This window comes from Microcaecilia unicolor, chromosome 5 (assembly GCF_901765095.1).
Source record: "Microcaecilia unicolor chromosome 5, aMicUni1.1, whole genome shotgun sequence".
NCBI classification, from domain to species: Eukaryota; Metazoa; Chordata; class Amphibia; order Gymnophiona; family Siphonopidae; genus Microcaecilia; species Microcaecilia unicolor.
Window position 1 is genome coordinate 212,558,527 of NC_044035.1, and position 24,016 is coordinate 212,582,542.

The 24,016-nt window shown below is 46.1% G+C and overlaps 1 long non-coding RNA gene across 1 annotated transcript; it reads left to right on the forward strand.

Moving 5' to 3' along the window:
- The first annotated feature begins 9,936 nt into the window (after positions 1–9,936).
- On the forward strand, positions 9,937–23,836 carry LOC115470077. The gene is made up of 3 exons (XR_003942117.1): positions 9,937–10,047; positions 15,881–15,884; positions 23,826–23,836. It is a non-coding gene; the product is annotated as an uncharacterized LOC115470077 (long non-coding RNA).
- Positions 23,837–24,016: the final 180 nt, after the last annotated feature.

Here is a 24,016-nt window from a genome sequence, read left to right on the forward strand (position 1 = left end):
ACAAATGTAAAAGTTTGAATGGGATAATAAAGAAACGTTTGTATGTGAAGCAATAGAGAATAATTAAAGCCTGAGAGGAAGTTTTATTTAATTTTGGAGAAGAAATTGTTAATGTTAACTCTTATGTGAGAAAATAATTTGGTGACTAATGGTTAAATTGGAAAAACCATTTGGCAGAAACATAATTTGGTGGGGAATTTAATTAAAACTGAATAAAAGAAATATATTTTTGACAAATTAATTCTGTGCGAGTGTTCAAAGAAATGAAGGACACTTTGGGAAAACTGAAGATATTATATAAGGAACTGATATAGTATTGTTCCTGAATAAGGGAAAATTCTTCTTAGTCTTTTAAAAATAAATTGGAACTGAGGGGAAAAAATTGAAGTAATACAAATTTTCTCCATTGAGATTTAGAATCTGAATCAACAATAAGTCACTTAGGGCCCTGTTTACTAAGCAGCATTATAGGTGCGTTAACATTTTTAATGCGCGTACAATATCCCTATAGGTGTCACGATTGTGTCTCACTCACCTTATTTCCGGCGGTCAGCTTCTGAGCTGGCTTCTGTCTGTTCTTCCTGAGTTAGTTCTGTCTCTGTCTCTGTGTGCTGGCTGCTTCCAGCATGGCTCTGATTACTCCACTATACTGCACCTGTGTGTGTTAAGCCTTTCTGTGCTTCAGTATGCTTTCTGCCTGTGTTTTGGTTTGTGTTCCTCTTGCCCTCTGGTGGCCAGAACTGGTGGCTACCATAGACTTTCCAGACTTTCTTTCCAGTCCGGTCCAGATATTCCAGCCCTCCAGACTTGGTTTGAAGTTTGGCAGCTAGCCTCACCCGTAGCTGCCTCATGATTCCTGCAGTGAGTTCAGCTGCTGATGGGTTTATTACCACCTGGAAACCTTCTGAGTTTGCCTTTGCATCATCTAAGGTCCCTGGTTTGTTGGTGCTTTGTTGCACTTCTGCCTAGTCTGGTTTCTTGTTTAGTTCCTTGTCTGTTTCTAGTTATCTGTGTGTAGTTTAGCTTAGGTTTATTTGCTTCTTCCCTAGTCTTGTTTCTGGTCTGTATTCCTTGTCTAGTTTCTGTTTGTCTGTGTCTCTTGTTTAGTGTCTGCTCTGCAGCTTTCAGTCCTCTCTTGTCTGTCGGTATTTGTACCCTGTTTTGGTGGCTGCTCTGCAGCTTTCAGTCCTGTCTCTTGTCTGTCAGTATTTGTACCCTGTTTCAGTGGCTGCATGGAAGCTTTCAGTTCCTGTCCTTTAGCTTGTCCATTTCCTGCTTTGTGTAGTATTGTCTGTCTGTGAGTCCTAGCCCAGTTTCCTGCCTTGCTGCCCATGTATATTCCTTTCCCCTCTGACCCTCAGTCCCTGTTCAGCCTAGTTGGTATCCAGTGCTTGCCCTGTCCGGTAAGTCCTGCCGGCCGCCTGCACCCAGGGGCTCAACTCCTAGGGAAGGGCAGTCAAGCGCAGGTGAAGTCTAGCTGTTTCTGTCAGAGTTCTGCCTTGTCTCTGGTGTGGGGTGGTTTTGCCTGCCACTGCTGCTCCACGGCAGTGGCCTAAGGGCTCAAGAACATAGGTTCTACCTTGAAAGCCTGTCAATAGGTGCCTACATGGTTAGCGCGCTAAGTATTGTTAATATGGGGGCTCCAGGCCTTATGCTGGACATGACCTGAGACCCTATATGAAGCTGGAAAAGCTTTAAAAATCTGTGTATGTGTAGCTAGGCCTCTAGGTTAAAAGGCCAAATGAAACAAGCCTGCCTTTGCTAATAGTGAAAGCAGAAGTGCTCAAACACACTCAGCAACAGAGAGCAGATGTGCATTGTTTCTGCACACAGAAACATGAGATGCCTGTTAACTAATGAGCAATTACACAGAGGAACTAAGATATCTGTTAATGAGATAAGTGACATATAAATGAACTGGAATTTAGGGGGAAATGGAACAGAGCAATGATAAACGAAACTTGTGGTTGAAAGTGTTAAGACAAATGACCCTGAATGATTTACTGTGAATTATAATTATGAATATAGATTACATAAGAAATAAGTGTTAATAAACAGAAAGCCAGATGGTGTGAACTTGAAAGTATCCCAAAACTTGCATTAGGGGAAGTTTGAAAAGGTGGAGCAAATGATGCAAAATGATGAGGCTCCAATAGACTTCAATGTAACAGAAAAAGTATATAAGATGTAACCTAATCAATTAGAATCAGAGATGTATTACTGCGCATTCACGACTTGTGATCTGTGTCATCTCTCTGAGAAAAAGCCTGAGGCCTGTGCTGATTGACTTGCCTTGATTTGCTGTACTGCCTAATCTGAAATAATCGTTAGATGCTCAATTGGTAAGCTAATAAAAGAAACTTTTTCTCATATGATTAGAAACAGCCTTCTGTGTCTGTCTCTCCTTCTTTATCTAATATAATAAAACGCACCATGAACGTTCTAATGAGGACAACGTTCTGAAGTCACTAAAACACTCCCTGAAGGGTTCGTGGCGTTCGTGGTGTGAAGCCACCCAGCCGTCTCTGCCCCGCCCTCGCGTCAAATGTCATGATGTCGAGGGCGGAGCGGAAACAAGAACAAACAAATCTGGCAGCGCAGCGTCAGGGAAGGAGGCGGTGCTCCCGACGTCTCCAGCCTTCCCTTTGCTGAGATCCGCCTTCTGACGTCAAAGATGACGTCAGAAGAAGGCGGAACACAGCGAAGGAAAGGCTAGACATCGGGAATGCCGCCTCCTTCCCTGACGCTGCGCTGCCGGAACCGCCACGGAGGTAAATTTAAAAAGAAGAAAAAAAAAAAAAAAAAGGGAAAGAGAAGAGGATGGGCAGTAAAGAAGAACAATGGGAGCGGGAGGGCAGGGGAGAAACGACAGCATGGATGCGAAGGGGGAGGGCAAGGATGCGAAGGGGGGGGAGAAGAGGGCGGGCCAGGCTGGGACATGGGAGAGAGAGGAGCATGGATGCGAGGGGGGGTCATGGAAGGGAGAGAGGGGAATTGCTGAAAAGGGATGAATGGAGGGGGCAGGTGACAGAGGAGCATGGAAGGGCATGGATTGGGAGGGCAGGGCTCAGGGAGAGGGGAATTGCTGGATAGGGATGAATGGAGGGGGCAAGTGACAGAGGAGCATGGATGGCCATGTATTGGGAGGGCAGGGCTCAAGGAAAGGGGAATTGCTGGATAGGGATGAATGGAGGGGACAGATGGGCATGGATGGCTATGGATTGCAGGGTAGGGCTCAGGGAGAGAGGGGAAATGCTGGATAGGGATGAATGGAGGGGGCAGGTGACAGAGGAGCATGGATGGATATGGATTGCAGGGCAGAGCTCAGGGAGAGAGGGGAATTGCTGGATAGGGATGAATGGAGGGGGCAGGTGACAGAGGAGCATGGATGGGCATGGATTGGGAGGGCAGGGCTCAGGGAGAGAGGGGAATTGCTGGATAGGGATGAACGGAGGGGACAGATGGGCATGGATGGATATGGATTGCAGGGCAGGGAGAAAGGGGAATTGCTGGATAGGGATGAATGGAGGGGGCAGGTGACAGAGGAGCATGGATGGCCATGGATTGGGAGGGCAGGGCTCAGGGAAAGAGGGGAATTGCTGGAAAAAGTTGAATGGAGGGGGCAGGGGACAGATGGGCATGGATTGGGAGGGCACGGCTCACACACACACTCTCACAAACACACTCACACCCAGACTCACTCCCTCTCTCACGCACACACACTCACACTTTCACTCTGACTCTCAAACAGTCACTCTCACATACACTCTCCCAAACAAACACACTCCGAGGAAAACCTTGCTAGCGCCCGTTTCATTTGTGTCAGAAACGGGCCTTTTTTACTAGTAATATATAATAGAAATTCTATGTACTACTGTGGTGGACACTGTTAGATAAAATAGATTTATATTTATTTATATATGCGAGAGAGCAGATATCTTGGAGTCTGGGGCCTTGGGCCCCTTCATACAAATTGGTGTAACCCCGACGTACCTTTATATATTTTAGATGCTGCCCGATTTAGTTCCTGTTTTGGTTGCATTAGTAAACCATGTAGTGCAGAGTTCTGCACTTGCTTCAGTTGATGTGACCCGTGAAGTGCATTTGTGGCAAATTTACAATGTGTGCATGTTTCCTTTCTTGCTGCTGTATTAGGGAAATATATTTTTATTTAACTCCTCCTTTATCTACTTTGAGTTTTCTGCTTACTAAAGCCACTGTGCTTTCTAAAAAGCAAAATAAGTAGGTCTGTTTGTCGGCTGATTTTATGCACAACTATGCTGAAGTGGCTGCTCCACTATACTCCCTGCTTAAAGGTAAAGAATATGTTTGGGAGGCAGAGCACACAGAGGCAGTGACTAAACTCAAGCAGACTTTGACTTCTGCTCCTGTCCTTGCTCCCCCAGATCACAAGCAGAATTTTTTCCTATACCCAGTGGTTGGTGAGAACAGTATAGGCGCTGCCGTAACATAGCGCTTAGGAGGGACAGACCAGCCAATTGCTTTCTTTTCCAGAGTTCTCACTTCTCCAGAACTTATAATGGGAACCCGTGAAAAACATGTTCTGGCTGCATATGCTGCTACATACATTATTGAGGCTCAAACCACTTACATATGTAGCCACCACGCCCACCTTAAATTCATTGTGGAGGGCAAGTTGACTTGTTGTAGAATTAGGACAGAGAGAATAGTCCATTGGACCCTGATGTTGCAGGCACAGAATGTGAAGTTTGAATTACTAAAAGAGCCTAAAGTGCAGGTTGCAGGGATCTTACTGGAGGGACAACCTCATGACTGTCAGTCTTCACCCAGTACCCCCCATCATTTAATATTTAAAGAACTGGTACTGGACAGAATATCCCCCTTTCTTCCTACAGTATATATTGATGGAAGTAGCCAATGTGAGGGAGGAAGGAGATTAGCAGGTTTTGTGATTATACAACTGGGCCCAGATAACCAAGTAATTCTGCAGAGGCAGTACTCCTGTGAGTCAGCCTTGGCACAATACTGTGAACTGGCTGCCTTTGTGGCCTGTTTGCAGCAATATCAAGACTCCCACCCTGAAATACAGATAATCTTAGATTCAGATTACGTATTCAGAAGTGCCACATTGCTGCCATGGTGGTTAAGCCACAACTTTAAATCCACAGATGGGTCCATGGTAAAAAATTCAGCACTATGGGCTATGGCACAAGAACTCAGTGAAAAATTTCAGAAAGTTCATTTAGTGAAGGTGAAAGCACACAGAAAGGCCCTTTAGTGAAAGGAAACACTTTAGCAGATGCACTAGCCAAGGAAGCATGTCATGTAGGCCCTATATGGCCCTGGTATGAGCAGACCCAGATGGTACCCACGGCCACACGGTCCACTGATTACGATCAGGTGGTACCACCAGATTATTTCAGTACACTGCAGGAAAATGACTCAGAGCTTTCCAATCTGAAGCAACTTGTGCAACATACCCCTGATAACACTTACCAGCATACACCCTTTCTCACACTCACTATACAGAAAGACATGCTGTGTGTGAAGAAGGAGGAAGGATTGGTTATAGCTATCCCCAGAGCTCAAGGGAAAGATTGGATGCATTGGGTTCATGGAGCAGGTCCCATGGGGCACCCTAAAACTGAAGAGATGTTGGCAACTCTGAATATGTTGGTCTGGTGACCAGAAATGAAACATGACATACAGGATCATGTGGCCTCCTGTGTGATTTGTGCTTCATTTGGGAGACAACCTAAAAAGAAAAGGGGACAGCTGATGAGAGCGCCAACACAGGGTCCATTTGAGAGACTACAGATAGATCATGTGGGCCCGCTCCCTTTAACAGCTAGGAAAAACAGATTTTTACTCACGGTAGTCGATTCTTTTTCCTACTGGGTAGAAGCTTTTCCTGTATCAGATCAAACTGCCAGAACCACAGCTGAGGTCTTAACTATGCAATTTTTTACACATTGGGGAATTCCTAAGACTACTGAATCTGATAATGGTCCTGCTTTTGTTTCTCAGCTAGTCAAGGAACTGTTTGATTTTCTAGGCATAGAATAGCAATTGCACATTTTGTACCATCCCCAAGCAGCGGGGCAGGTAGAACATATGAATCAAACAATCAAAGCACATCTCAGCCCTATGCCGAATCTGACAGGGAAAAATTAGGATCAGGTACTCCCTTTGGTCCTTATGCGTATCAGAGCCAATGTCTGTAAGTCCACAGGTTTTGCCCCCTATGAAGCCTTAATGGGAAGGCCAATGTCTTGATGGGAAAACCTGCTACATCCTTTTCTCCCGGAGGATCAGACTGTAGTTCTTGCAAATGAGTGGATGAAATCCCTGCAAGAACACCTAAAAAAAATCCAGACCACTGTGCTGGCAAACACAGAAAAGTCTAGGGATTATCTGCAGGAAGTGCAGGCCAAAGATTCTGATTTATGACCACTCAAAGTGGGGAATAAGGTCATGCTCCTAAACCCTAGACCAAACCTCCCCTTTGGCACAGCAAAGTGGGATGGACCATACTTGGTTACAGATACCTTAGGCCCAAGCCTATATCAGACCCTAAGGCCAGACAACCAGCGATGTTGGAAACACATCACTCAGTTGAAACCATATGGATAATGAGTGGTTACCAGTTTCTGTTCTCATATTCCACCTGAATACAGCACAGACGACTGATTCCTGAATACAGCACAGACGACTGATTCCGGAATACAGCACAGAAGGCTGCCCCCCGAACAAAAGATTTTGGAAGAGTGGTAACTATAGTACTCACTCATGATGTATAGCCTATCTGTATAGTTGATACATGCATTCAATAGTGATAATAATACTTAGTAAATAATAGTAAACCTCATTTCTGTTGAGGTGTTATATAAGTAAGTTTATAAGTAAGTAGGTTAGTTATTGTACTGTAACAATCAGTGTGCTTCTAGTATGGCACGTTTTCTGTTTAGTGTGGTATGTGTTCTCCTTTACCCAAGTCTCATTACAGGAACTATCGTCCGAATATGCACAATTGGTTGGGCCAATTCCACAGATGGGGTATATCGCTATCAAGAAATACCCCCACCATTCCCTGAAGGAAAAGACCTGGTTATCCTGAGTTTCTGTTCGGCGCAAGACAGACCAGTCTACTATACCCTAAACTATACCCTAAACATCACGCGCATGAAATGGACTCCACCAATTTCCACTTCCCTAGAAAGAACACAAGAATTGATTGCACCCCCAGAGAAATACTTTCTAGGCCCTCCCGCCTTGATTCTGTACAATATTTCCTTTCAGGATAAAGGGACTTGGCAGATCACTTATACGTGGATTCAAGTAATCAACGGCACATTACTGAGACTTCTTTCTTTTTTGATGTACTCCTCCCACCTCCCCTACCACTTCAGCTCTTCCTATTCTATACCTCTCCGATATTAATTTGTTCCAGGAAGGGAAACCATTTCAGATTAAATACGATGCACCCCATGATGTTTTATATGATGTAAAATACCACTTTCTTACTTGGCATATGTTTCCTAAAGTATTACTAGTCACTACCAAATATCCAAACTGCTCTCAATTTGTTGCCAACCACATACATATGCTTAATAGGTGACAGTACCTCCCCCTCAAGGCTCCCGTGTCCCCACGGGAGCTTTCAGGTTTCCATGGGTAACAATGGTGAAACCTACGGAGGAGCCTCAAAACAGGACCATGGTTAGCAGGACTGGAACTTGGACTGGCATCCGCATCTGGGCTGGAACGTGGTTGGATATGCAGGCAGCCACACCCCCAGCCAATCCCTCTAGATACAAGCGGTAATTATTGGACACCATTTTAGGGGGCACAGGAACTGCACTGGGAGCCCTTAATACAATTGATATAGAAGTGCTCCGGAATAAGATGGGATCCACAGCCCAACGTGCTTCTGAAGGGCTTATATCACAACATATTATTAATGAGGCTTCAGCTAAACTACGTATTAAGCATATATATCTAATGTAACTGTAGATACCTTTGCTCTTATATCACCCATTATAGAACAGAAAATTGTGACTTTAGCACATGAAGAATACAGGTTGGGAAAGAATATTTCATGGGCTACGGCCTGTGATCAAGTACAGATCGAGCTTATTACTATCTTAAAGGAAATCCTGAACACGTCTAAGTTAGGCCACTGGCCACCATCTCTTGTTCAGATGGCTAGCACCAAATTACCAGAATTTGCTATAGCTCACCTTGATTGGTGGACGGTTGGTATTCCAATCTGTTCACAACAAGGATGCTCTATCTGTACTTTGATCCCATGGTCAGGACAACATACAGTTATTTACCCTGTTGTTAATATTGGTGTGCAAGTTAATAATGTGATAATGTATCCTTTGGACCATCTCGCATGAGTACAGCCCCTGGACAATGAGTGGACATCATTCAAACCAATGGACCCTAGCCTGTGCCAGTGGACGCCCTTTCATTTCCAGTGTGAACCTCATCAGTTTAAAGAGAGTGACAGCACCTGCTGGAACAATTCATCCTCCTTTACTCTGACTGCCAAACCTTTGTATTCACCCACTTTTTCACATAGGGTGTACTACCTTGGAGCTGGACACTTTTGTTTTAATCTGTTCTTTCCTCAAAATATTTCTTTTTCCATTGCTCCCCAAGTACAGGACATCCACCTCCCTAAGAACACTTTGCTGTACAGTTCGAACTATTTACAGAACAATACTTGGTGCAGTCATACACCGCTGGTCTACATCACCATTAATGAGGCAACATATTCTGCACCTTTGGTTACCAATGACTCTATTGACATTCCAGCTTTTATTCCATACGCTGCACATCCACTCCCTCTGGGCATGGGAGAAGAGACTTTACACAAACTAATGAACTTTACTGAACTCCATGCCTATATGGACCATCTGAAAACAACCTCCACAGAAGTAAATCATACCATCACCTATGAAAATGGACAAATTAGACAAACTGTTCAAAATTTGGTAAAAGACTCCCATGTCTCAGCATGGAAATTATTCTTTGGATATTCACCTACAGCTGATCATGTCTTTAATCTTTTAATTCACCCTATCATTATTTTAACTGGAGTACAAGTATTGCTATGCATTGTTATGATTTTCATGTGCTGTAAACTTAGACATATGTACAACTCTGTGCAAAGTTTAACCTATAAAATACCCTCACCCCTATAAGGCAGCTATACACATACACACACTACTTTCCTTCCCATCTGACATTTTTTTTAAACTACTTTCTTCCCAGCATTTACATTTTAATCTGGCATGGTAATTTGGCTTTTTTTTTTTACAGACCCATCATCTACTTTGGAGCCACTCTAGTCTGGCAGGTTAATTTGAGCTTTTTATACCGGGTATCCTGGTACCTGTAGGCCTTAACCTCCAAAATGCCTGCATCCCGTATGCACTATCCATTCTCCAAGACGGGTAAGAGGTGACATATTGGGTTATCCCCGCCCACTAGTGACTGCCCAACCTAAGGCATGAGGCTTGGACTCATAAGGCATAAGGGGTCTTAAACATCTCACTATTGTGGAGACATGAATAAGCAGGACAGGGGACCTGCTAGAATTAGTAGGAGCAATATAACTGGAGGTATGGGAACATGAACAGTGGTCACTACAGTGACAGATCAGATATCCAGGTTTGCTTCCATCTTGCCTCCATGCACAAAAAAAAAAAAGTGGTGGAGATGTCAGGATTGCTGGACATACATAGATTAATATGAAACCAGGTTGACATACTTAGATTAATATTAAACCAGCTTCTGACTTCTGATAACCCCCCTCCTCAGGAATCACTAAGAATAGCAAATGGACCAAATGTTGCCCAGCTGCCTGTCTCAATTAACATACCTTTTGTCCTATCTGGGAGCAGGGCTTGAGAACAAAGGAAGCCAGACAGATAGGCTCCAGAACTATGGACTTCAAAGAGGAAAACCTGTGAAAATGGTCACCTTCCTGACTTCAGAAAATAAACTGGAGTTGGTAAAGGAAAGAGCTGAAATCAAAGGCTGGGAAGAAAAGAAGTTATTTGAGATATATAAAGCAGAGCACAGGGCTCTGCTCTCACTTTTCTCTCTTTCTCTCTGCACACAGCCATCTCCAGCCACCAGAGCCCCGGCTCTGGCCCCCCTTTCTTCCCCAGCTCTACCCCAAAGCTTTCTCTCCCAGAGCACATGGCTCTGCTTTCTTAGGCACTTCTCTCTCTTTCTCTGCAACCCCCCCCCCCATTCTTACCTTTCTCACATTGATTCCCATCTAAACACACACACAGATACAGCATTGTACTATTTCCCTATACTAAGTGCTGTGAGCCTATATATGTACATACAATATATTTTCTATATATATCCAAACCCGTGTGGATTGTGTATTCTTTGGAACCCACTGCCTCTGTGAACTGGACCCGACTGCCTCTATGAACCCACTGCCTCTGTGAACTGGACCTGGGACCATCCCTAGACAACGATTGCTGACAACCCCCATCTGAGGCCCATAGCCAATCAACTTGCACCTTTGGAGCCAGATGCTGAGATCTTACTCTTGCTGGGCCGAGACGCACCAGAACTCCTGGAGATCCATGAATCGTGCAAAGGTCCACGTGGTGCTCCTTATGCGCAGCGTCTCGACCTGGGTTGGACAATCGTGGGTAAAGTCTGCCTCAACCAATCGAGAAAGGCAAATGTCAAAGTGCTCTTCACCAATGTCTTAGAAAACGGGCGCACTTCACTGTTTGAATCATGTAACAACCACCTAACTACCAAAGAGGCTCCTGTTTACAAAGAGCGGAGCGTTGTCTCAACACTTTATAAAACCGTCTCCGCAGCAGATTTAGGAGAACATCTAGGAAACTCAGTGTTCCAGACCAGCAAAGATGATGACAAACCTGCTTTCTCCAAAGAAGATAAAGAATTCTTGAACATTATGAAAAAGAGCTCAGAAAAGATGAGTCAAACAGCACCCCTCCCATTCTGTAAGCCCAGATTTTGACTCCCAAACAACAGAAGCTATGCTCTCTCCCGACTTGTCTCGTTGAGAAAAACCTTGAGGAGGAAACCAGAGATGAGGCAGCATTTCATAACCTTCATGTAGAACATGCTCATCAATGGTCACGCAGAGCTGGCCCCACCATTGAAAGAGAACGAAGAGTGCTGGTACCTACCTATCTTTGGGGTATACCACCCTCAGAAGCCACAGCAAATCCGAATCGTGTTTGATTCTAGCGCCCAGTTCCATGGCATCTCACTTAACAATGTGCTGCTCACTGGGCCCGACCTAACCAACAGCCTACTAGGGATCTTAATCCGCTTTAGAAAAGAACCCATTGCCGTGACAGCTGACATTCAGCAAATGTTCTACTGCTTCACTGTCCAAGAAGATCACAGAAATTATTTAAGGTTCCTGTGGTTCCACGGTGATGACGTCAATGGAGGTGTGGTTGAATACAGGATGTAAGTCCATGTCTTTGGGAACAGCCCATCACCAGCAGTGGCCACCTACGACCTTAGACAAACTGCAAGAGAACGAGAGAAAGAACACGGGGCTGATGCCAGACAGTTTGTAGAGAGAGACTTCTATGTGGATGATGGGTTGAAGTCCTTGCCTACTGAAACAGAAGCCATTGACCTGCTGAAAAGGATGCAGATGATGTTAGTGGAAGCTAATTTGAGGCTCCACAAAATTGCATCCAACAGCACCAATGTAATGAAAGCGTTTCCTACAGTAGATCATGCCACAAACTTGAAAGATCTAGACTTAGGAGTAGATACACCCCCACTACAATGCAGCCTTGGCCTGAACTGGGACCTGAAAACAGACACCTTCACCTTCAGGGTCTGTATGCAAGAGAAACCGTACACCCGATGAGGGACCTTGTCTACAGTGAATAACCTCTATGACCCACTAGGATTTGTGGTACCAGTCACCATCCAAGGGAAAACACTGCTTCGTGAACCTTCTTCGAGCTCAAATGAATGGGATGCTCTACTACCACAAGAAAAGTTGCAAGAGTGGAACACATGGAGAAACTCCCTAAAGACACTTGAAGAACTTCACAAACCATGGACATATGCCTCCCTGTCCCTCATGAATGCTTGCCACAAGGAGGTTTACGTCTTCTCTGATGCCTCAGAGAAAGCCATAGCTGCAGTGTCATACCTTATAACCAAAGATGCCTGCGGAAATGTCCATATGGGATTCATCTTCGGCAAAGCCAAGTTAGCCCCGCAACCTAGTCAGATTGTGCCATGCCTAGAACTATGTGGAGCAGTCCTGACAGTAGAAATAGCTGAACTGGTTGTGAGTGAAATGGACACCCACTTAGATTCAGTTAAGTTCTATACAGATAGCAAGGTTGTACTTGGCTATATATATAACCAGAGTAGAAGATTCTATGTATATGTGAGTAACCGAGTAGAATACATCTGAAGATCTACCAGACCTGACCAATGGCACTACGTGTCTTCTGACCAGAACCCAGCAGACCATGCCACAAGAGTTGTCTCAGCAGCACACCTAGCGCAAACGAGATGGTTAACAGGGCCGACTTTTCTCACAGAACCAATAAGCGACCCTCTAACTACAGCAAACTCTTTTGAACTAGTGAACCCTGAAGACGATGATGAAGTTCGCTCAGTTGTAACTACCCTTACCACAAGTACAGTGGTGGAAATAAGTATTTGATCCCTTGCTGATTTTGTAAGTTTGCCCACTGACAAAGACATGAGCAGCCCATAATTGAAGGGTAGGTTATTGGTAACAGTGAGAGATAGCACATCACAAATTAAATCCGGAAAATCACATTGTGGAAAGTATATGAATTTATTTGCATTCTGCAGAGGGAAATAAGTATTTGATCCCCCACCAACCAGTAAGAGATCTGGCCCCTACAGACCAGGTAGATGCTCCAAATCAACTCGTTACCTGCATGACAGACAGCTGTCGGCAATGGTCACCTGTATGAAAGACACCTGTCCACAGACTCAGTGAATCAGTCAGACTCTAACCTCTACAAAATGGCCAAGAGCAAGGAGCTGTCTAAGGATGTCAGGGACAAGATCATACACCTGCACAAGGCTGGAATGGGCTACAAAACCATCAGTAAGACGCTGGGCGAGAAGGAGACAACTGTTGGTGCCATAGTAAGAAAATGGAAGAAGTACAAAATGACTGTCAATCGACAAAGATCTGGGGCTCCACGCAAAATCTCACCTCGTGGGGTATCCTTGATCATGAGGAAGGTTAGAAATCAGCCTACAACTACAAGGGGGGAACTTGTCAATGATCTCAAGGCAGCTGGGACTACTGTCACCACGAAAACCATTGGTAACACATTACGACATAACGGATTGCAATCCTGCAGTGCCCGCAAGGTCCCCCTGCTCCGGAAGGCACATGTGACGGCCCGTCTGAAGTTTGCCAGTGAACACCTGGATGATGCCGAGAGTGATTGGGAGAAGGTGCTGTGGTCAGATGAGACAAAAATTGAGCTCTTTGGCATGAACTCAACTCGCCGTGTTTGGAGGAAGAGAAATGCTGCCTATGACCCAAAGAACACCGTCCCCACTGTCAAGCATGGAGGTGGAAATGTTATGTTTTGGGGGTGTTTCTCTGCTAAGGGCACAGGACTACTTCACCGCATCAATGGGAGAATGGATGGGGCCATGTACCGTACAATTCTGAGTGACAACCTCCTTCCCTCCGCCAGGGCCTTAAAAATGGGTCGTGGCTGGGTCTTCCAGCACGACAATGACCCAAAACATACAGCCAAGGCAACAAAGGAGTGGCTCAGGAAGAAGCACATTAGGGTCATGGAGTGGCCTAGCCAGTCACCAGACCTTAATCCCATTGAAAACTTATGGAGGGAGCTGAAGCTGCGAGTTGCCAAGCGACAGCCCAGAACTCTTAATGATTTAGAGATGATCTGCAAAGAGGAGTGGACCAAAATTCCTCCTGACATGTGTGCAAACCTCATCATCAACTACAGAAGACGTCTGACCGCTGTGCTTGCCAACAAGGGTTTTGCCACCAAGTATTAGGTCTTGTTTGCCAGAGGGATTAAATACTTATTTCCCTCTGCAGAATGCAAATAAATTCATATACTTTCCACAATGTGATTTTCCGGATTTAATTTGTGATGTGCTATCTCTCACTGTTACCAATAACCTACCCTTCAATTATGGGCTGCTCATGTCTTTGTCAGTGGGCAAACTTACAAAATCAGCAAGGGATCAAATACTTATTTCCACCACTGTATTTCAACTAATGATAACCTGGGGGCTCACCGCTTTAAGCGATTTTTGCGATGGGTGACACTGAAAAAAGCCATAGCCCATCTTATACACATTACACGTTCTTTCCAGCAAAGACCTGATAGTAGAGTAAACAGGTGTCACCACTGGCACCTTTGCACCAAGTTCTTGGCAGTAGAAGAGTTCATGCAAGCTGAGAAGGTAGTCCTGCATTGTGTGCAGCGGGAAGCATATGCTACAGAGTTTCAGTGCATCAGTAAAGGCAAGAACATCCCGAAAAATAGCCCCCTACAAGGATGAGGATGGTTTGCTAAGAGTAGGCGGCCATCTCACCCATGCCAAAATAGACAACAGCAAAAAGAACCCTCTGATTATCCCAGGTCAACATCCAGTATCCACCTCGCTCGTACGCCGCTAGCATGAGCAAGTTAAGCATCAAGGTCGACATTTTACTGAAGGAGCAATCAGGGCCGCAGGTGTGTGGATCGTTGGAGCAAAGCATTGTGTCACTACAACCATCCACAAATGCGTAAAGTGCCGTAAGCTGCAGGGCAAACATCAAGATCAGAGAATGGCAGACTTGCCACTTGAAAGGCTGAGCATTGACCTACCATTCACCTATGTGGGGATGGACATCTTTGGGCCATGGTCAGTTATCTCGAGATGGACCAGAGGAGGAAGTGCGAACAGCAAACGATGGGCTGTTATGTTCATGTGCATGAGCATACGCGCTGTCCATATCGAAGTGATAGTTGATGGACACTTAGAGCTTCATAAATGCGCATAGAAGATTCTTCTCAATCCGTGATCCAGTCAAGCAGATCCATTCTGATTGTGGATCCAACTTCATTAGTGCTTGCAAAGAGTTAAAAATAAACTCAGATAAGATTAACGATTTGTCCATCAGAAAGTACCTGAACGACCACCACTGCATGTGGATATTCAACCCTCCCCATGCTTCACATATGAGAAGACTTTGGGAGCGCATGATTGGGCTCGCTCGCCGCATCCTTGATTCTATGTTATCAGAAAAAGAGACTAACCGCCTAACATATGAGGTTTTGACTACTTTCCTGGCAGAGGTGTCTGCCATTATCAATGCAAGACCTCTAATTCCAGTGTCCTCTGATCCAGAGTCGCCTTTGATCCTGACTCCAGCCACGCTCCTAACACAAAAGATAGGTGTACCACCAAATCCGCCCGGAGACTTTGATGAGAAAGATCTGTGTAGACGGCAATGGAGACAAGTCCAAAGTCTTGCCAACACCTTCTGGAGCCGCTGGAGGCGAGAGTACCTACCGACCTTACAGATCTGCAGTAAATGGCAGACCAGTAAGACCAACATCCATGAAGGAGACATTGTCTTACTCAAGGACAACCAGACTCAACGCAACAATTGGCCCCTGGCATTAGTCACCAAAACAATCCCCAGTGAAGATGGAAAAGTCAGAAAAGTGGAAGTCAGAACTGTGAAACAAGGAACAGCAAAGCCTTTCTGCAGACCCATCACTGAAATCGTGCTCCTCGTGCCACATGAAGAGGCATGAGCACAGAGAGTCATCATCTACCCAGGAAGATTAGAGACTTTTTCTCTCTCTTTTGTGTTTAGTGTTGTTGTTGTTGCTTGTCTCTCATTTCAGGTCCTGTTTGCTGAAGAAGATGACCCTACAGCTGGCGGATAACCTGAATGCAAAAAATGGACTTTTCATGTTATTAATTTTGATGAAGTGTGGTAATATTGATAGTGGTATCTAGCGATACCAGGCGGGGAGTGTTCTATCCTCTGACAGCCTTTCCCTGATTGTAATGTGGCTCTGGGGTGAGTGTGACACTTTTTCTGTCATTCTCACTGCTGAGCCACATGAGCGATGCATTGTGGGGGGTGTAGTTATCAGGCAACGTGACTTCACTAGCCTGTCTGTATAGAACTGTTATATGAGTCTTCAATTCGATCAAGATGGCGTCCGTGAGAGGGAGTGCAGCTTGACGCTCCCGAAAACCAGCCAGTCTTTCGCAGCGTCTATCTTTCTTTCACCATCATTATGGTGAAAAGAAAGGGGAAAACCGGGGCTAAAGCCACCCTGAGCCCTGATGGTATCTCGATGCTGCGTCAGCCGACCCTGGAAACATTCAGACTACAAGCACTTGGAACCCAGGCCCCTACCCTGGTTGGATCCCCAGAACAGCGTGGGGATCTTAGCGTGGAGGTGGCATCATTAAGTCCGCCTCATCAGACTGCCCCGCCGAGACCGGGTGGAGAAGCGGGACCGATGGGAGAGCCTCAGATGGAATCTTTGCAGGCTAGTGGCTGCCCCGTTTTTTACTCGACGTCGGATGGATCAATAACATCACGGAGGGCGGGAGGTTTGGATTCCTCGCCCTCCCCCATCCCGGCAGCTCCACCTGTGGGTCTTGGTGTGAGTTCAAGACCGGCAGTAGTAACCCTTGAGGCCCTATGGGACGCGATCCAGACACTTAACTCGTCCCTGCTCCAAATTTCTAATTCATTTAGTGCTGAAGTAAAGGATTTGAAATCACAATAGCAGACTATGGAATCAACAGTGAAGACACAAGGAGAAAAATGTGAGTCTAATTTCCTTTAAATTAAGAAACTTCAAATTACTGTGGGTAAGGTAACTGAAAAAGACATTGCACAAAGAAAGATTGAATATTTTGAAAATCAACTTAGGCATCTAAGATTCCTAAATTTCCCCCAAACTCCTTTGATTCCTCCGTTAGAAATGTTGAAGAAATATTTTACAGAAATTTTGGGAATTCCAAAGGAAGCTTTACCTCCAATCATAAAAACATACTATATTACCGGAGCCAAAACAGTTGTTGCGGAGGCTCCAGACTTGAACTTAACGCAATTTCTTGAAACATCTCTGGAATCCATAACGGAACGCATGACTCTTCTTGAGTCCTTTGCATTCGAATCCGATAGGAACCATGTACTTAGACTTTACTTCAGATTTATTACATCTCAGTTTCTCGGATCAAAGATACAGGTTTTTCCGGATATTAGTAAATCTACTCAGAGAAGGAGGAGAGAGTTTCTGGGGCTAAGACCTCGGATTCTATCATTAGGTGGCACTTTTAAACTGAAATCTGCATGTAGATGTCTTATTTCCTTGAATATGGTTTATTATGTATTTTTTTGAACCAGAAAAACTGAAACAGTTTATAATTGCTAAAGAAGGGGGCGGTCAAGTAGCTCTGGAAGCTCCCGTAGGTAGCTAAAACCACTGGTAGGGAAGGGGTCCCTCCCCTCTCAATTTAGTCATGTAGAGGATTATGTTGCTCTTAATATTTCCTTATTTCATTTCTTTGTATCTTGATTCAATCACAATGTGGACTAAGTAACTATGTTTATTTCTTATTGGTCCTTGTATGTAAAGGATGAAGGTTATGTTTCTTCTGTTTAAGTAATTCTTGATTTTCCTACATTTGCTTTATTGTAAATGTATATTCGAAACTTATAAAGAATTTTATAAAAACTGTTATATGATTGGTTATGCTGTTGCTAGTTGGCAGGCTCTGTTCCCATTGGTGGGTTTCCCCCCCCTGCTCTCTGGGTCAGAGTGTGCCCTTTTCTGTTTCCGTCTTCTGGGTCTAGACAGTCTAGAAGTGTGGCGTATTCAATAGGGCTGGCGGGTATTTTAAGTCGTAATTGTATAATTTTCTCCTTGAAGTATTTCGCAAGGTTGTCGACATCTGGTATGTCTTTGCTGTTGTTTGTAACTGGTGTGGTGTCTAACAGTTTATTCACGAGGTAGAAGAGTTTGTGAGTGTCTTTGTAGTTTGGTCCTATCATTGTTTTGTAATGTAGTCTTTTAGTCTGTTTTATGGTATATTTGTATTTCCTCCGAAGTAGTTTCCAGGCATTTAGTGTTTGTTCATCTTTCTTTTTGTTCCATGCGCGTTCTAGTTTCCTGACTTGTGTTTTAAGTTTTTACAGCTCTTCAGTGAACCATGGATTTGATTTTTTCCTATGTGATGTTCTGGTTTGGATTGGGGCAATTTTGTCTAATGTTGTTGTGCATATATCGTCCCATTCTAGGAGGAATTGGATGGTGTCAGCATTTGTTGACCATTCGTTCTGGTAGATCTGTTGCCAGAATATTGTGGGGTCTATTTTTCCTCTCGTGATGTATGTTGTTCGCTTAAGTTTGTTGATTGCATTTATGTGTGTTTTTCGCCAGTAGAGGGAGACATGTGCTTTGTGGTGGTCTGACCATAGTGTAGGTGTCCATCTTGTGTTGGTAAGTAGGATAGTTGAGTCTGGGTCGAATTTGTGTGTAATGATGTCTAGTGTGTGTCCTTTTGTGTGTGTTGGTTGAGTGTTAGGTGCGTGTAGATCCCAGAGTTTTAAGAATTCTTTGCATTCTCGTGTGCCTGTTGAGGTGTCGTCTTCAAGGTGTAGGTTGATGTCTCCTATTATAAGGATGTTTGAGGCAGAGACACATGTGTTCGAGATGAAGTCCATGAGTTGTGTTTGGGAGTCTTGCCATTTTCCTGGTGGCCTGTAGAATAGGATTGCGTTGAGGTGTCCTTGTAGGTTTGGATGATTGATTCTTGTCGAGGCAATTTCAAGTTGTGGTGAGGTGGATTCACCCGTGGTTGTGATAGTGAACTTGGGTTTGTAAATTATGGCTATTCCGCCCCCTCTTTTTCCATTTCTTGTCCAGTGGGTGATTTTGTATTCTGGTGGGCAAGTCTCTAGGATGGCGGGGTCAGTAGGGCTGTGGAACCAGGTTTCTGTGATGAGTAGGTCTAAATTATCTGTTGTAATCCAGTCTAGTATATCTACTGAGTTGCTTACTGCTGATCTTGCATTGATGTATCCTAGTTGGATTGAGCGGTATGTTTCTGTGGGGGGGTTTGATGTGTTTATTTTTATTAGTTGTCTGTTTCCTCGGTGGTTGAATTTGTTGTTGTTGTTTTTTTCCTCTTTCTGTTGGTGGTTTTTGTATGTGGAGATTTTTCCTTTTGGTTCGTTATTGTGTCTTTGGTCTGGTGAGTTATTAGTAGGTTGTACATAGAGTTGGTGTATTGTGGTTGGGTTGTTTTGTATGTTCTTTAGGGTGGACATTATGTGTATGTAAGTGCTGTATGATTTGTGAGTTATGGGGTTGTTGCTATCTGGGTCATGGATTGTGTTTGCATGTAAGAGTAGGGTGAGACAGTAAATGGTTAGGAGTGTTTTGTTGGTGTTCACATCAGTATTTAGGCGCTATATCAATCAATCTGCTGGTTTACATTCAAATCGAAGCAAAGCCCTCATTTACATTTAAGCTTAGCAACAGTTCATGCTGATCATGTTTGATTTATAATCAAAGCATAGCAAAGCCTGCATTTACAATTAAAGCATAATAGTAAGCGTTACATGTTGATGCTTTTAACTTACTGTGCAAGGTGGCTGATTTGTCTAAAGGTCAGAACAAGCAGGTGAGTTAGTTGCATTTAAATGAAAGCTGTTAGCGGTGCAAGCGACAATTTTTGCTTTGTAATAAGAACAAAGCTGCTCATTTGCTTTGTATTTAAGCAAAGCAAGGCAATTGCATTTAAATCTTTAAAGAAAATAGTGTTATTTTAGCTGAGCAGCTCATTTGCCTTCTGTGTATAATATTTAAGATTTTCAGAAGCATTTACCTTTAAATCATTGCAAGGAGTGGTGCTATTCTAGCATGGCAGCTTGTTTGCCTTCTATTTAGAGTAGAACAAAGTAAAGTATAAAACTTTTAAATCATAGCTGTTAGCGTGTGCATGCATTTAAAACAAAGTAAGCAGTTATATTCAGTTCTTAAGGGCTATATTATCCTTCTTCCGTGGTTGGGGTGCTCCTCTGTCCACCGCTCCACCGGATCAGTGGTTACCAGCTGTACAGCGCGTACCTCTTTCTTCACCGGATGGTACTTGCCGCGTGTACTGGACCGTTGTTGCTAGTCCAGCGCTGCCGCCGTTGTGGGGAGTTCTGACACTCGGGTCTGCCGGTCTCCACACTGCAACTCCGCTGGTCTTGCTCGTCGGATCGGCAGAAGATTAAGAAAAAAAAAAAACCCTCTGTTTCAACAGGGCCACGTGGCCGAGCCCACAGACCCCAGGTTCTGGCACCGGAATCTGCCTTCGCCTCCTTGCTCTAGGCCATCTCCTCTGCCTCCGCTGCGGTGTAGTAAGGTGCTGTGCAGTCGGGTTGTGGGGAGTGGCGTCCCAGCTCCCCTCTCTTTTCGCCGCCCGTTCACTGTTCAGCTCCGCGAGCCCAGACGGCCGGGTGGGAGAATGTGGACAGGCGGGGTGCTGGTCCGGGTCCGCAGTCGTAACTCAGCTGTCTGCCTCCTTCCGGACTCGCACTCTCCGTCCGCTCATTAATCGGCCGGTTCGGATGGGTCTGTCCGGTCTGATGTGTCGGGCCACGAGGTCAGTTGCGGTCGGCTCGCTTGTTCGCTTCAGAGAGCCGTGGCACCGCTCCGGTCCAGGGATCCCGACCGGCTACGATCCTGTTTTATTATGGGCCAGTTCTCAGCTCGGTCCCCTAGGCTTGGGCCGATCCGACAGGCTTAGCCAGTCCCAGACGGGCCGTCTGGTCGGGAGTACGCAGGGACACCGAGGTCAGCTACGGCCAGGCCAACCCGGCCAGTCTTGGCTTTGCTCACCTGTGCTGTGCTGTTCCTCGCGGTCCCGCAGTTCTCGGTTCATGGTACCCATGGTGGAGCGAAGGCACCTGAAAATGAAGAGAAAAGATAAGGGAATTAGCAAACAAGACAAGAAGAACAGGCCCACCATGACAAGGATGCCCTTTAGTCCACCTGAACTGGGCAGCCAGTCGGTGAGGGAAGACGTCCAGTCCCAGGCACTGTTCCAGGTTTGTATCGGGACATGGGCCAGCTTTACCATGCGGTCGGTTATCTCTTTGATGACCTGACTTTGATCATCTATCTGCAAGCAGCAGTTACTGAGGTTGAATTTCCCGCATACACCTCCTTCCTGTGCCAGCAGGTAATCAAGGGCTAGGCGCTTCTGGTAAACTGCAGTAATCAGTTTGGTGTTCTGTTTAGCCAAGATGTTGAGTGCCATAGCAGAGTCATTCGTGAGCATTTCGAGCACTGCTTGCAAGCGAATGATACGGTTCAGCATATAGATGGGGGTGCGGTATCCATATGTTCCATCCTCAGCCCAGGTGGCTGGCCCATAGTAGTGGACAATGCGTTCAGGCGGCCATTCGGTGTCCTTCCAATCGCCTATCTGGACCTTGGGTTCTCGGGTAAACCGCTTCTTTCTACTCCTATACCCCTGTTCGACATAGAGGGGGATTCCTAACATTTCACCCACCCGGAGGGGTAGGAGGAAGAAGCTGGGTCGTACTGTGCCCAGGAGGCAGGTACAAACCAGCGGGCAGGGAGCTGTTCGTAGGCCCTGCGACCGCATATATAATAGTACCCTTCTGGGGCTATCCATCTAATGGAGGCGTTACCCCCACGTGTCCATGTGTTGTTCAAGGTAGGTTCAGTCCATAAGGGTGTCGGCATAGACTGGTTGTCTGTATGCCACCAGGTGGTTGAGCTACCGTTGTATAGGATAACTCCCATGCAGGCCGAGTCACCGACCGGGACGGAGTATCGTTTACCGGGGGCTTGACTGGCACACAGAGTACCTATAATGTTCGTTCTCAGCACCCACTCATATGGGCGGGGTCGGTGAGGAAAGGTGATATTGGTGAAATTCAGGGCATTCCACATGTGCTGGGTGATCTCCTTGGCTTCCCACGGCCACTGCTCTCCCATATCAGTGCCGCCGCAGACAAAACAGTTAGTAACTCCGAGGGAGAGGGCTATGTTCTCGGCCAAGTTCAGGAACATGTTCCGGGCTTCGGGTGAAACAGGGAACTGGGTGGCCACGTGCTCAGCGCGGGCGATCTCATCATACACCTCCTGGAATCCCACGACAGTGGTTTGGTAATGTGTGGGAGGCTTAGCATCGAGGCTCTGGCGTATGGTGATGTAAGTAAGTGGATCCATTCCAAACCCATCAATGCCGAGGCCCCAGGTTTCTCTCCAGGGTGCCCCATGTTCTTTGATAGGCCAGTCCAGGAGGACAGTGTTGCCGGGACCTCTGCGAAATTCACCCAGACCAGTACGTCCGGGATATCCTCCCCCCGTGTAAGCGCATACCCTTTCCCATCCTGAGGTCCGGGTGTCTGCTGCACAGGGTAGCCAAGACCAAGGAGAACCATATCTTCCATCTAGAGTAAGGGGGCAAACATACTTGTGGTCATTTGCATAGTCCTTGCGCCAAGCTTGGCTTCCACACTTGTGGGACAAGGGGTGTTTGTCCATAGCAACGCAGACATCAAAGGTGAGGGTGGCCATGGTTTGAGCACCGCCTGCAAGAACGAGGGTAGAGTTTACGTAATACAAGATGCCGTCTCCCTGGACTCCCATAGACATGACGTACTGGGGAAGCCCCACACTAAGGGTGACATTGTAATATCTTGGCTTGACCGGGCTGTGGCAGATAGTGAGGTTTTTCTGGAGGCACCGGTTAAGTTGCATAAGGCCATCCGGTGTGGTGATAACGCAGGGAGCGATGGGGTTGCAGCCCTTCTCCGGGGGAAGGGACTGGTGGATGAGTGTGGTGGTAAGGTTGTATCCTTCAGCCGTTCGATGACGCACCAGTCGCAGACACTCAGAACGGTTCGAGCTAAGGGCAGTCATCTCCACCGGGACTGGGCAGGAGTTGAGGACGAAGAGCAGGGCGAGCATCATGGTTGGGAGAAGAGGTATCCGAGTTGTTACAGCAGGAAGAGGACGAGGCTTAGGATGACCGCTCCGATAAACAGTGAGCCTAGAGCACAGAATGTCCAGGGGCTGAGCTCTTGGCTAGGCATGGAAGTAGTTCACCGCCTCGTCAGGGTTAGCCGCAGCGGAGCGTCTGGGTGGCTATGGGCTGTCCACCTTCCGGGTGGGCTATCGGTTCTTGCAGCTGGCTTCAGCCTGGTCCAGTGTATCCAAGCTGGACTTCCTGCAATTTTAACAGCGGTCGGGGTGGTTAGGAGGACAAGGAAGGGTCCTTTCCATTTGGGCTTCAGGCAATCGGACTCATCCCATTCTTTCACCCACACCTCATCTCCCACCCGAAACTGGTGTGTAGGGCTGGTAAGGACTAAGGGACCTACACTCTCGGTGTACTGTTGGATGTCCTGCACTACATCACGTAAAGCCTTCATCTGCTTCACTAGGGAACTCTCACCCTGAATCTGTAAGGAATCGGGAAAGGAAGGCAGAGGTGGTGGCCTGGCGTACATCATTTCATAAGGGGTGAGGCCAGTAGCTTTGGGCGTGCACCTAAGGTGCAGCAAGGCTAGTGGGAGCAGGTCGGGCCATTTGGCTTTGGCCTCCTGGCATAGTTTAGCTAGCTGGTTCTTTAGGGATCGGTTGGTTCTTTCCACTGCCCCACTGCTCTGGGGTCTCCAAGCACAATGCAACTTCCAATTGAGGCCCAATCTAGTACTGAGTTGCTGGGTCACCTCACTAGCAAAGGCAGGGCCGTTATCGGAGTTGATCTGTTTGGGGAGGCCGTATCTCGGCAGGATGTGGTGAACAAGTAAGGAAGTGACTTCTTTAGCCATTTCCGTCCTGGTGGGTAGGGCTTCAATCCATCCGGTGTACGTGCACACTGCCACAAGGATAGCTTTATAGCCCCGGGCCGGGGGCATGTGCGTGAAGTCAATTTGGCAGACTTGGAATGG